Consider the following 12,777-nt stretch of genomic DNA (forward strand, 5'->3'; position numbering starts at 1 on the left):
TTAGTGCATATTTAATTGACTTTGTGAACACAGAAAATAAATATGGCGAATTTTAAATATTTTATTCCATAAGTTATTAATATAAACATGTTTTCAAATAAATAAATATATTTTGGAATTATTATTTAATTATTTATAGTTCTAATATAAATAAATTTTATTAACGTAGTATTATTGAATGGTAGGTGAAATAAGAAGAGACAGCTGAATTAAAGATTACTAGGAAAGTTAGGAAACAATGATCATTATATTATGACATAATTTCAATTTTATTTTTAATTATAAATAAGTATAGTTTGTAATGGAAAATCGTAGCTTAATGGTTATTCTAGCTGTTTCATTAGAAATTTAAAAAAGTATTGGGTCTCAGTAGTCATAGTGATACTCCTTCGGGTGGTTTTGTTCAAACTTTGTTTGCAATACTGATCGCAACCAACCAGTACCCCGTCCGACCACAGAACGCGCGGCCGCCATGCGAGAAAAAACGAATAATAACGAAAACGAAATTCCAAATTCAAATTGATACACCAACATTCCAGAAACTTGTAAATAATAGTCCTATGCCGCGTGATTGATTGAGTTTTTTTAAACAAAATAATTTAATTCGATTTTTGAAAAGCATATGGCCAGTCCAAGGATGTGAACTTTTTTAATTTATTTGTACAAAGGAATGTGGTTTTAGTGTTTATGTACCGAAGTGCTAGTGTTGTGTGTTTTATTTGTTATCTATTTTAATGTCCGCGGAGGTGTCAACCTTTGCGAAGTGCCAGTGTTGGATTTAAAAATAAATATAACAATAAGGTAAGACAATTAAGCATTTAAAACTTTATACGTTGATATTTAAATTCATTTTAATTTCTCAACGTTTGTAAAATTCCTTTTCCAAAGGTTGTTAATGAAAATATTATGTGAGTACTAAACACTAATATAAAATACCAAAGAAATAAAAATAAACAAATTAATATATGAATAACCATTTTTCAATCTTTCATTTATTTTAATTAATTAGTATTGCAAGTTTCTACAAGTTACTTTTGTAATGTTCAAGATGTAATTAAGATAGATCCTATAGAGAACTAAAGTCGTAGTCCTTCGAGCCGGATCAATTAACATATCGTATTACCAGAAATTAGAGTATATTACATAATTACTAAAAGTATGCATTCAAATATTTGTTTTATATTGCCTTTGGTCTTATTTAATACAAATCCTCGTAAAGTCGGTACTTCACATTTTCACTATATAGTACCTACAAAACAAAGTCGCTGTCGCTGTCTGTCCATCCATATGTATGCTTGAATCTTTAAAACTACGCAACGGATTTTGAAACGGTTTTTAAATATATATTTTTTTATACTACTATGGTGGTAAACAAGCATACGGTCCATATGATGGTAAGTGGTTACCGTACCCTATGGATGCCTGAAACACTAGGGGTGTCACGTGCGCGTTGCCGACCCTTAAGAAACCTTAATGTACCCTTTTTGAAAAACCCCATGCTGTAGTCTCGTGAGAAAACCTCGGCATGAAGTTCATTCCACAATCTAAGTGTACGAGGGAGAAAGCTCCTAGAGTGATTCAAGAGGGAGGTTTATATGTATAATACGTGTACACCCATACGAAGCCGGGGCGAGTAGCTAGTAAATAAAAAATTTGTTTCTCTAGATAGTTCATGGTACTGGTAATATTTTGTGATGTGTGTATTTCAGGCGCCAAGCCGCTTGCTTTGTAAGATGTTTTACTGCTAACGGGTGAGATAAGGTAGTGAAATTAAAAGGGAGGCATAACACTGTAGTGTATTTAGTAAATGGCTAAGGAATAAGTCCTATCACGGACGTCTAGCGGTTTAGCACACCGTTTTACTTCCGATGGTCGCGGGTTTGATTCCTCGAACGGTGCAAACATTTGTATTCATGAGTATGATTGTTTGCATCGATCTAGATGTTGTATATGTATGTTATGTAAGTATTTATTATCACTTGTCTAGTGCCTATAACACAAGCTCCGCTTACCGTGGGACTAGATGACACCGTGTTAATTGTCCAAAGTTATTTATTTATTAAATATATAGCACAGTTCATGTATATAAGTGACAGATACCACTTACCATCAGATCCGTTACCATGTTTGCCATCCCAGTAACAAAAAAAAAATATAAATTCTACAGAGTACTAAGCAATGGTCCTTCGAGCCAGATTAGTTAAGATATCGTATTACTACAAAATGAAAGGAAGTGAACAGTTATAGAATACGCAAGTCCATTGTTAGCTAACGCAGTTAATGTCTTGAATTAACTCCATTGTTAAAGTTAACTTGAAAACAAGTTAATATTATAAACGTACTTAAATATAAAATTATTTGTTATTTTAAGCTTCTTTCAAAATAAATGACGAAAATTATTTTTATATATTTCTGGTACGACGTTATTGCTCATGAATCGATTTTGATCAATGTTTTTTTAATCGAAAGAGTTGACTCTCGTATTGCTGTTAAATATAATTATAGTGAGATGTAACAAACTACCAAATTGTAAACATATTAAATGTCTCCATTTTATTAATTTAGCTTTTTAAAACTCCCCCATTACACGTCATACTCGTATACAAAATTTACATCATCATGAGGTATTTTTTGAAGGAATAGAATGGTGCACCCGCCTGCTCTAATGGTTTACGCTGACTTCATGATCTCATTCTCATTTTCATACTGGTGGGGCACCAGTGAAGGATGATGATAGGTCAGGTCTGCTGCTGCGAGTAATTTATCACTATAATTTTTTATATTGTAATATCTATCGCTTTCTTTGTGGCATCTTTTACTCTATATTTTCTTCCTGTATGTGTATTTTTCAATTTCTTTTTAACATTTTAGTATTTCTGATAACGTATAAGTGGTATCACGAGCCTTATATGATAACGTGATAACCTATTTTCGGATTATTCTAATGCTGCTGGCCGCAGACCTTTACACCTTCACCGGATGATAACGTGTTATAAATAACATGATAATTGTGGTGTTATTCCTATATACATAGGCGACGTTACCATCTACCGTCGAATAAGTAGCTTGTTTCAGTTAGATAAACAAATTTATAAATGATATTGATTACCAAGTAGTTATATTAAGTATCCAGTCGACCGTGTGTGAATACCTACGGCCTCCCCGACTCAGTGGAGCGTGGATAGTCACCCTGCTTGAAGTCAAGGTTCCATGACGCCTCATGACATCATTGCGTTCAAGAACTGGAACCGAGGACGGAATTAACTATATCCTTGACAATTCTTAATTGTTATAAAACAACCATTATAATACTGTAAGGTCTAAGAAATAAGATATATTTTCTACTAACGATCCGCCCGCCTTCGCACGAGTGTACATGTATTATACATATATACCTTCCTCTTGAATCACTCTATCTGTTAAAAAAACCGCTTCAAAATTCGTTGCGTAGTTTTAAAATTTAAGCATACATGGGGACGGACGGACAGCGATAGCGACTATGTTTTATACTATGTAGTGATTAAGCAATTATTTGTATTGGTCTAGGTGCTTCCGATATTTAATTCAATCTAAATTTTATATGTAACCTTTGCTTAGCCGGGAACTAGCTGACGCTATGAGAAATATTGATTAATGTGCTTAAATTGTGGCTATTATTGTGATTAAATGCACATCTTTTTTTTTTTCTAAAAAACTCATACATTGTTTTTTGCTTGAAGGATTTTTTTATGAAGACCCGGCCGCCCCGGGCAAGGTATGGGTACTGCCGGACTCTTATCGCCTTAAAATCCCAAGGTGTTCCTTGTCTTCACCTTTTGTCAGGATTACGAGAATTCGCGAGCAGTCTTTCGCAACCCCGACGGCGCTGATTCATATAGACAGAACCCTACTCATTTAAAATAATCAACCGTAATACTAACATAGCAAATTGAAATCTGACAAGTTATTTTAAATTAAAAAGTATTTATGTATATACCCACAACTTACTGTACATTTTTTTATTAGAACTAGAACAACGTTTTTTGGTCGAGTTTATCCTTTAGGAAAGGCAAAGGAAACATACCCATCCTGTCATGTCTACTTGTTGTTAGAACATAGTTAATGTTTTAGCGCGCAATTCTAAATTTAAAAGTTGACAGGCCACATTTAAAAATACACATTTTGACACTCAGTAGTACTATGTAATATTATGTTATCTGTGGTAGTACCCAGTGCTGTTAACCTGTGTTTAAAAAGGAAAACTCTATTGAAATTTACTAAGTTTTATTAAGTTGGCTATATAATATTTCCCAAAAACATGATGTCATACAAATCATTCGATAGTGTTTACTCAAGGTTGTATGGCGCCCACATTACACCTACATTGTGACGTCAGGGTATAAGCCGGAATAAGTGTGCAAAATAGCATAATATGTAGGCAGGCGTCATTGACAGGAGATTTTTAATAAAAATAATCTCACTGCTGTATATAAATAAAGTCTAGGTTTCTTTAAATATCTAAAATCATTATTATATTTCCTATTATGTGCAAATATTTGAGTAATTACTAATTAGTTGGTTTTCCTAATATTTTTGTTTATAATTACAAATATTTTCATAATAAATTCATGTCAACATAATTTCGAAGTGTTCTTACTTAATTTATTAGGTAGAGTTTGTAAAAAGTCGTCATCTAGGTACCTCAGTCTCACCTATTTCAGCCGCCAAGCAGCTGCTCTGTAAGATGTATTTAGGCTTTAGTCTATTATAAGTAATGAAATTACAAGATAAGAGGCAAGATAGTCCACTGGAATGACAGCAGATGAGTGTACCAAGTACAGTTTAATTAAAATAATAACCACTTTAATCACATTAATGAATAATTCACAGATTATTCAGATTCACAGAAATTTAAATTCAACATTATCATCATTTCCTTGTTTTAAAACCACTAGTTATGATGACGACTTGTTCCCTGATGCCGGCCATCGATCGATCAGGGATCAATATACACAATTTCCTATCTCAGTTGTTTTTATAATAATAAACACTCCAGCCTTTTCGCTCCAAAACTCCCGCTACCTAACTGAAGTACATCCATCCGTCAAATCTACTTGTCAATGTCATAAAGATTATTTAGGCCACTGCAGTTTCGTTTCAGGTTACTCTGAATGCATTGCGTAAAGTAACATGATTATTGACTTTACCATTTTTTATTAATGGTGTTTCACACGATAGTTAACACTTGCCTTCATCCCATCATTTGTTGTCGCATGTCATCCTCTTCCACTGATCCCTATCAGTCGTCATATCTGATCATGTTCTCCTTTTATTCATATCATTCTTCACGCAATACAATGTAAATTCAACATACAAAAGTATCATCACCATTATCATCATCTGCTTCTTCTTTATCCCATTTATTTGTTGTCGGCGTAATATGTTTTTCTCTTCCATTCGTCCCTGTTCGCAAACATCTCGTTATTTACTCCCTTTCTCACCATATCATCTTTCACACAGTCCATCCATCTCTTTTTCTGTACCTATTCCTCTGCCCTTATAACATATTGAACAACATATAAAAGTATATGTTGTAATATAATTCCCAGGAACCAATAACTATTCGAAATGGCAAATAGAAGGCAATAATCGAGCGTACTGTTTTGTAATGTAATGAATATAAAGATGCGCGGGTGTTTCACAATCGTTAAAATGTTATTTTAAACATGAAATAATAGTTGTAATGGTTTATACGTTCGCCTCTCATAAACTTCTTTACTAGACGGCCTCGGTGGTCTATCGGTTGAGCACACTTCTGATGGTGGCGGGTTCGCTTCCACGCACGGTGCAAACATTTAATGAGTGTGATTGTTTGTGTCGATCTGGGTGTTTAGTATGTATATTATGTATTTATTTACAAAAAAATGTATGTAAGTATTTATATCAATTAAGTAGTACGCTCAATACAAGCTCTGCTTAGCGAACCTAGTATTGTATCTCGGGTTTTTTTATGGATGATAATGAAATGATGCACCCGCCTGCGCTAACGGTTTATGTTGGTGGGGCACCAGTGGAGGATGATGAGATGAGCATGAGGTCAGGTTAGTTAATCCATCGTGACAAATTCACCAAGAATTTATCACGATGGTTTCCAACCACGTGGAGGTCGACCTGACATGGTACATTGCTAGCAATAGGAATTTCTAGTTCCCATTATTAACAATCCCCTTCCCCCCTGTATCTCGGGTTAATTGCATTTGTTCTTGGTGTGTCCATCAATGGGGAATCAGAACTATAAGTGGACATACAAAGTTTTTAATCTGTGTCAGGTTAGAACTCACGTCCCATTCGCCCATATTTAATAACAAATTCTATGAAAATATCTTTCCTCCAGTCATTTTTCAATGAAAAAGACAAACAGTTTTCTACTGGTCATGATTTTACGATTTTATTAAATGTAAGTAAAGTAATAAGTATAATAAAGAAGAAAATGTAGTGGCATTAAGTAAATTCCATACAGACAAACTCGCGGGAAATAGTAAATTGGTCATAATCCATAAACGTCTGAGTAAACAACCCACTATCCTTTTGAAGGCTTCAAACCTTGTAATATTTTCGCAATCACCCCAAATATGCTTCGACAAGTTGTTAAGGGGTCACTTGAAGATGTCTGCCCATTCACACAGTATTAATGTTGTCAGTAGTTCGACTTGATACCAATGTCATTTTGAGAATCATTATACAATCATTTGCCTGACAATATAAAATTGTTGAACGAGCGAGCTTTTAAAGTAAATTTAACCAAATGGCAAATGACATTGTTTTTATAGTCTCAAACAATTTATTGAATTTAGTAATTTAATGCATAAAATATAATAATTATGTCTGGCAATAATTCCGATGGCATGCTTATTTTATAATAATTATTTATTATTATTGATTAATTAGAATGACATAAATATATAAAAATTTGCACGCCTGTATGCAGGCTGAATACACTGGACATTATATTTAATATTGGTACACCAAAAGCACTGTATTCTGCGAATAAATGATATGATTTGATTTGGAATATCTAGTATCGCTGCTTAAGCCGTCAAATTCATAACAATTCTACATAGATCACAATACTATTTTAAATATACATACACATATATATACATTTAAAGTATATGACAATATATTGAATATTTATTTCTCTCTTGTTCTCTTAAATCTATAAATAATTTTATGTTTTAAAAATTTGTTTTAACTTTTTGGCGCCATAATATTTTTACTTTTTAATATGGACTTATGCATACTATGGAACATAATTAAAGAGTTATATTGGTATTATAAAATCTTAATACAGTCTATTTCTGTATTTATACAGTAGATTATAATATTTATTTATCAATGTATAAATCGTGGGATATTTATCAATCGCTATTTAATATTTCTTTATTTATGATAGTATCTTACTAACTTACGAGCGTGCATAGCTATAATTGTTCACGAGATTTTCATTTAATGTTAAACATACACACCTACATAAACTCACAATGTAAATAAACTGTCATAAAAAAAAGACATTGAGTTGAGTTTCTTGCCAGTTCTTCTCAATTAAATCTGTATATAGAACTATACTAATAATGGTAGTGAAAAAAAATATATTACAAAATATTATAAACGCGAAAGTTTGTTAGTATAGCTGGATTGTTTTTTGTTACTCTTTCACGCAAAAATTACCGCATACCTCTTATAGTCTCAGTTTAAAAATTTTAGTCAGAGTTGTACTACTGCCTGTAGTAATACTGTGGTAATTGTAATCTGTGGATTCGATACAGCTACGGTGCTGCAAGGGCGCGCGCGGGCTGCATATGTATATGGTTGCATAATACTTGACTATGTTTATTGGCGAGTGTGGGGTAAATTTACAGGTACAATAACTATTATAATAGTATATTACGATATAATTCTCAACCATAAAACTGTGATGCACAATGTTGCTTTCCCGCGGTTTTACTTTTATAAATCAGCACGCTGCGTACTAGCTAAAGCCGCGCGATGGTCAGTACGAGATTTGAAAAAAAAAGCAAATAGTGCAGTTATGGAATATAACTTCATTTGCGTTTATAACGCACCCATGTTATATGAACTGCTTTATATATATATATATCGAAAAACGTCTAAATTAGATCTACGAGCAAATGCATAAAACATATATTTTTTAGAAATAGGTGTTATTTTATAATAGGAAGAACGCGTAAAGTGGCAAGAGCTCCACCGACGAGAGCGTAGCTCTTAAATTATGAATGAAATGAATGAAGGTGTTATTTTGCGAAATACCATTTCACTGCTTAATTTATTTAATATTATTTTGTTTAATTCCGCTACAATTAGCATTTATGAGACCACAAATATTCAGTGCGGAAATTTGACTACCGTTACGACCTTCTCTAATGGTAAATTCAGACCGTTGTTGAGTCTACACCCATATTGCAATATGGGTGTAGACTTGCCTCGCCTTGTTCAGAAGGAAAATACGTGCTGCAGCACATGAGGCATCATCAGGCATTGAACAGAGTTCGGATATAGCCTGGAAGCATTGACGGCATGTAATATGGGTCCTATCTATGCGTTTTCATTTAAAAATGTATTTTTTCTAATAATGCTAAATATCATTATCACTAAATCCAGTTTGTATATGTAAATAGTACCTATATGTAATACAAAATAATGTCTTAAATATTAGTATATGGTATTATTCGCTTAAAATGAAAACTTTGAATGCTAAGAAAAGAACAGAAGAGAATTTGGAAGGCTTTTTTGCTCAGGAATTGCATTAAATGGAATGAACAACTTTACATACATAGTGTTAAAAATGCATTCACGTAAAATTACACAAAAGTATGTGTGTTCGTTGTCTGTTGTAATATGATGATTATCTTGTATTACTGTTAACAATACAACTCTAGGTAGTTGTTTGTAGTGTACTACACAACTGAAAATCACTCAAACCATAACTAGCATAGTGTTTCCAAGTAGGGTTCGATTCCTAGCATGGTATAAACATTCGTGAGTATGATTGATTGTATCAGTCTGGGTTTTTTCTATGTATTATATGTATGTATTCACAAAAAATCTATATTCATAAATTCATATCACTTGTCTATAGGTTTTGTGATTTGTTCTAAGTTAACATATAGCCTAATCCTAACTATCCCAATATCTAACACTACAAAAATTTCGAAATCGGGTCAATATTAATTTATAACACTAGCTTAGATTTTTTTTATCCTACGATGGTGGCAAACTGGGCCTAGCTTGCCAAATGGTAAATTAGAATTTCTAATAGTAAATAAGATTTCAATTTTTTTTTTATTTTTAGAGACATACACAAAATGTACAAATGTATAACTAATCTATATTAACGCAACATATATTATTAATTAATACGTAACATATAACGGAAGCAGGTTATATGTAGATGTAAACTTACATAATTCTATCACTAACGATATATGTACATATTACTGTCTGTTCTAAATACATAAAATTTATACATATTAATAATATTGAAGTGTCTGTTTGTCATTTCAGATTAACAGCTTTTAACTAAATGCATATAAAACTAGGCATATACGGTACGGTATTACGATTAAAAACGTTACGTTACGTTACGGTATAAAACTCTTTTAAAAAATTGTCTTTTAAATATTAGGACTTCAGAATTTATGAAAAATATTAATGTGGGAAACATAGAAGGGAAGTGGGGGAGGGGAAAACCAAGGCACAGCTACATCAAGCAAATTAAATACAAAATCCCCTATGTTGTATTTAATTTGCTTGATGTAGCTCATGTCGTATTAACATTCAAAGAGCATGATGGAAGATCGTGGGATGCCTGCCACTGCAAGAGCTCCACCGACAACAGTAGGCTCTTAAAGTATGAATAAATGAAATGGTTGTTTTTAGAAATTTCTGAAACGGCTGAATCGATTTTGACAGGACTTCCCCTCACATGTAGCCAATATAATAAGATAACTAAAACGAATAAAATTCAGACGAATTCGCGGGTACTCGTTAGTTTTACATAAAAAGTAAGCATTTAGCAATCAGTTAAATTGTTGCTTGCTGACGTATATGGTAGTGTTGAGTAAAGGTAGTCCTTGTCTTATATGATGACTAATAATCCTTTGGAGATGTCAAAACTCTTATACACAAATATATTTTATAGACAAGGAGACCATGTACAAAATTGTCTACGTGGGTAACTCTGATATAATATAATATACTTTATTTGTAACCTACAGTAAAGTAACGACATAAACAATATATATTAAAGAACACATGTAACATGTTACAATAAGGCGGCCTTATTGCTGAAAGCAATCTTTAAGGCAACCTTTGGGAAATGATTTATATAGCATACACTTTATTTGTAACATACAATAAAGAAACGACATATACATAACACTGCCAGTATCTTCGGAACGTTGCCTAAAGGGACCCCTTTTAATAATATATTTTAGTCATCATATTATATTTTTTAAGCTTTTTAATTTTAGGTTCTTAGTTGTACAATTAGGTTATGTAAATAATAATAATATATACATATATATGAATTAATACGTGTGTAGTTACAATAAGGCAGCCTTATTGCTGGAAGTAAACTTTTTAAGGCAACCTTAGGGAAATGAATTTAAAAATCCAATAGGTATTTTTTAAATAATTTATAATTGTTTTTTTTTTAATAAATGACTCTGGAACGGTACATTCACTTACAATAACGATGACTGTTGCGAAAAATAAAATATTTTTTTATTAATTTTATATTGTCTATGCCTAAATAAGTAAAACATATACATATCTTTGTTACATCTTTGTTTATCACAAATTTGATTTGATTTGATTAACTGTATTCAGTGGCGGGGCACCAGTGGATGATGTTAGGATTAGCAATTAAGTAATATTAGCATATTGTACCAATTTTCTAAGGAATTAACCACGATGATTCCCAGGACAAAACGCGCGGAGGTCCTTCTTCCTTCCTTTATCCTTCTTCCTTCCTTCTATCAAACTACAATAGTAGATGTACTAGGCAGTTTGAATAAACATAAAAATTACATCACACGCCATCATTAATGCTATGTTGAGATAATAATCTATGAGAAAAACCATTGCAAAAAACCTGCAACGAAAATCAACTTAAACCCATTAGTAATAGAGTCGACAATTGGTATCTAACCTTGGAATTTCCACGACATAATTAGAGATTTTTCATTTAATTATCCAAAGGAAAATAACCTCTATGTCTTGGTGGACAAGTGCCAGCTGATTGCGTGGTGTGGGTGGCATATAGGCGGTCGTCCTCGCTCGGAGGCCGTATATAATCACCTGGGCTTCTGCCATTAATAATATACAAGGTGTTAACCAAAGGGTTTAATAATCAGAAATCTAATTACAATTGACTAGCCGTTAACGCTGAACTTTCACGCGTCGAATTGGAATAAAATAAATCTAAAATCTAAAAAAGTAGCCTAACTTACTCCTTATAATATTAGCTATTTGCAAATGAAAATCCCATCAAAATTGTTTCAGAGATTAGCAAAAACAAACAGACAAACAGACAAAAATATTTATGAATAAATTTTCATGTAAGTACCATATATACTTTCAAATGCATTTAGAGAAAAGCTGTTAATTTGAAATTATATACAGATACTTAAATTTTATATATTTATATGTATAGATATAATTTTTGTTAATTTTATTTATTGCTCTTGAACCTGCAAAAATATAACGAATAAAATTATAGAGTAAAAAGGTACAGAAGGCGGTCTTATCACAGACAACCATTTGGGTGCCATCAGGCTGGCCGTCAGATTGATTCCTATTAAAGCTACTTAAAAAACAATTTCTTTAAACAGATATATCTCTGAAGATTAATAGAATACAATGAATTCCTTCGTTCGGATAGAGCGTCTAATGCAATTTGCTCACTGGTCAAATTATGTAGCTCTTAGTTTTAGGGCACAATGGGACTGGCATGTACTTTTAGTTTGTACGAAAGTCCCTAAATACCAAAGAAATAAAAAAGATATAGGTTTCTAAGATGGCGGCGACTGATTTCACGCTAATCAAAGGAGTCGCGTCCACTCTGAATAATAATGACGTAACGTTTTTTGTGGCACACGGTCGATGGCAAGGACCTGCGTCAGGTGGTCGGTGTCATGGCGTGACGTCACACGCAGGTGACATCATGGCGAATGTAGAGTCAACAAAAAAGCAAAACCGAGCACCGGAGACACGTATAATTTATTTATTTATTTCAGGCTACTAGGCCCATATTATAAATACCTTATAGACTAACATACATATATAATAATACTAGCTCTGCCCGCGGTTTCATCCGCGTTAAATTTCATTAAAAAATATATATGTTATTCTGATGCATAAGCCATACTACTGTAAAGTTTCATCAAAAGCCGTTCAGTAGTTTTTGCGTGTAACAAACATCCATACTTACAAACTTTCTTCTGTGTAATATTATTAAGATAATATAAAAAAAAAACCTCAGCCTTTGAAATGTTCGTTGATATTGTTTTTTATACCATACTTTTGGAATATTCGTCTCTTGGACACTGTTGGTACATATTTGCCACTCCGGTTATACGGCCATAATTAATATGAAAACCATTTATACCTTGTCACAATAACTATTAATTACGATTGAGTAAAAATGTTTGAAGTTGACAAAAGTGTCGCTATGATAAAGTGCTAAAGTATTGTACGTGTACCTAGTTGCGAATACGA

At 32.6% G+C, this 12,777-nt stretch overlaps 1 protein-coding gene across 1 annotated transcript in view; it reads left to right on the forward strand.

Annotated features, from left to right (window-relative positions):
• Window positions 1-428: 428 nt before the first annotated feature.
• The window catches only part of LOC131855269 (uncharacterized), a 54,048-nt gene continuing 41,699 nt past the window's right edge, over window positions 429-12,777 (forward strand). The window contains exon 1 of the mRNA XM_059206514.1: window positions 429-801. The gene's annotated coding sequence lies outside the window, so the exon portion shown is untranslated. The remainder of the gene's footprint in view (window positions 802-12,777) is intronic.

Source organism: Achroia grisella, unplaced genomic scaffold (genome assembly GCF_030625045.1).
Source record: "Achroia grisella isolate CSIRO2021 unplaced genomic scaffold, CSIRO_AGI_Agris_v1 utg1360, whole genome shotgun sequence".
NCBI classification, from domain to species: Eukaryota; Metazoa; Arthropoda; class Insecta; order Lepidoptera; family Pyralidae; genus Achroia; species Achroia grisella.